The 2,748-nt window shown below is 50.1% G+C and overlaps 1 pseudogene; it reads left to right on the forward strand.

Annotated features, from left to right (window-relative positions):
* Positions 1-754: 754 nt before the first annotated feature.
* Positions 755-2,440, forward strand: LOC126958572 (homer protein homolog 2-like; annotated as a pseudogene).
* Positions 2,441-2,748: the final 308 nt, after the last annotated feature.

The following is a 2,748-nucleotide window of genomic DNA, read 5'->3' on the forward strand; positions in this document are numbered from 1 at the left end:
TATATGTCAATGAGTTCGAATCAATTATTCCACATTGCATTCATAAATCATCACATAACTTTATTCACTATAAATATATACAACCAGAGTTTTTCAATTTTCAATGAAATTGTAATTAGACATTTTTTATCCGTTCTAGGTCATGAATGTTTTTCTCCCTGTCACGATGTGATTAGATTGTCCTTAGAAACTCATTCACCCTCCTGCCTCCTGAAGGCTTCAGGAAGCAGCTCCTAAATGGGCAGAAGCAGGCAAACCGTGTGTGTCCACAGGACCGGGAGCCTCTCCCTCCTTGGATTAGGTCTCCTCCTCAGGATTACAGGGCTCTTCAGTTTTCTCAACATGCTGTTGGACCACATAAGCACAAAACACTTAATTTCATTATGCTTTGCTTCAATTTTTCGAAACAACGCAAAGGTAATAATTTTAACAATAAACATATTACAACTTACTATACATGAGACCTTCCTGTGCTTCAAGATTTCTTCTCAGGACTTTGTATTACATATTTTCAGTTGTTTTTTTTCTGAGATAGAATCCTGTCGTCCCTTGTTATAGATTATTCTTTTAGTTTATCTCTTAGAAAGATTTTTTCCAGAGCCCCCGCCCAGCCCACTTGGCTGAATGGAGTGGTACCAGGGCTGAGCCAAGCGGACAGGGGCCGGCACATGTGCTGCGCAGGGAGCGGATGCACAGCCAGTGAAGAGCGAGCACCAGAGGCCGGGTCGGAGCGGCTGCCTGAGTAGCGCTGGAGATGGGAGAACAGCCCATCTTCACCCCGGAACGCGGGTCTTCCAGACTGACCCCAACACCAAGAAGAACTGGATGCCTGCGAGCCACAGGCGGTCACCGTTTCCTGCTTCTGTGATGTCACAAGGAACAGCTATGGGATCGTCAGTGTGGACGGAGCCAAGGTGACCATAAACAGCACAGTCACACGGAATCTGACCTTCACCAACATGTCACAGAAGTCTGGGCAGTGGGCCGACAGCAGAGCCAAACGGCGTTTGGTTTGGGTTTTCCTCTGAGCAGCAGCTGACAAAGTTTGCAGAGAATTTCCAGGAGGTGGAAGAAGCGGCCAAGATAGGCAAAGACAAGACCCAGGAGAACATGGAGCCCTCGAGTGATCATCCCAAGAACCCGGGCGTGGAATGGAGCCCCATCTTCTACTCCGGCATCCAGTGTCAACGGGACGGACGATGGAAAGGCCTCTCACGCCGCTGCAGCCGACCGGCACCTGCAGTCTGGGAACCACAAGCTGAAGGCGGCCTCGATGCAGGGCGCTGCCCACGGGAAGAGGCGGGAGATGGAGCTGCAGGCCCGGCGGGAGAGCGACGCCCGGCTGCCCACGGCGCTGCAGGAGTCGGCGGCCAGCGCGGAGCAGAGGAAGAGGCCGTGAGATCCACAGAGAGAAGGAGAAGAACACGCAGCTGAGGAGGAGGATGGAGGAGCTGGAGGCCGAGCTCCGAGAAAAGGAGGCAGAGCTGGAAGATCTCCGGAAACAAAGTGAACTCACATCTCAGCTCACCTCAGAGCGCGACGATATCTCTGAGAAGATGGAGGCGGCAGAGAGAGGATCAAAACCAGGAAGACAAAGCGCGTTCCCTAAAGACAGAGGCTGAGGAGAGCGAATCCCGACAGCGCCCCCTGGAGGTGGAGGTGAAGAGCTTCCTGGAGGTGCTGGACGGGAAGATCCACGACTTGCAGGGATTCAGCGCAGGACTCTCCAAACCAGGCACTGACAACCAAGGCTGGTCAAGGCCCGGGCCCCGCCCGTGAGTCCCAAGCGTGTGTGGGAGACCAGATGGCGCTAGGACGTTCCCTGTGTGCGTTGCCTCTGTAAATGCAGGCGCAGTTTGTCGCGTCTCCAAACCAGTTGTGCCGTCCACTCACTCCTTTCCAGAATAGAAATCTCCTCTCACTTCTCTGGCCTTGTGAGGGTGTGGACAACTGGAAGATTCTGACTCGGGAATCCACAACCAGGTCTACCTTCAACATTTCCATAGTCAGGGCAGGGATGTTTATATATTTCATAAGGGTTGTTGAAACCATATGAAATGAAAAAAAGCATTTTCTCATCCAAATACTGATATTCTTTACACCAGGCCATCGGGCCCCTTTTATCCAATAGCATTCAGAGTATCTGAAGGTCCACCAGGTGCCAGCCTTGGGGCGCACAGAGAGAACAACATTCCTCTCCAACAACATTGGGAAGCTTTAAAAGAACTGTTTAGTGGGGACTTACAGAGAGATGGAAAACAGGCTTCTGGTGGGTGCATATTCTATCCTGGGAATCACCTGCATCTCCGATACTGCCCCTAGGCCCCCAGTTTGTATGGTTGCGACGGTGTTCCATTTCTTGGTTTTAATTTCTAAGCAGATGATTGTGGGTGTGGGAACAGCACACAGTGAGGGTGCCTAGCACAATGCCTGGCACAAAGTAGGTGCTTAATAAATATTCGTTAAATTAAAAAAAAGAGGGAGGCTGAGGCAGGAGAATTGCTTGAACCTGGGAGGCGGGGGTTGTGGTGAGCCGAGACGGCGCCACTTCACTCCAGCCTGGCGAAAGAGCAAGACTCCGTTTCAAAATAAATAAATAAATAAAATAAATAAATATTTTTTCCAAAGCCCCACTCAAAACCATGGTATTGTTAGAGGTGTAATGGTTGGACCAACATTGAAAATACCTTCCGTTTAGTTCATTTGTATGCAAGTATCCGTTCTCTCTTTAAAAATTGTTCTCAGTTG

The sequence above is a fragment of the Macaca thibetana genome, chromosome 7, assembly GCF_024542745.1.
Source record: "Macaca thibetana thibetana isolate TM-01 chromosome 7, ASM2454274v1, whole genome shotgun sequence".
NCBI lineage: Eukaryota > Metazoa > Chordata > Mammalia > Primates > Cercopithecidae > Macaca > Macaca thibetana.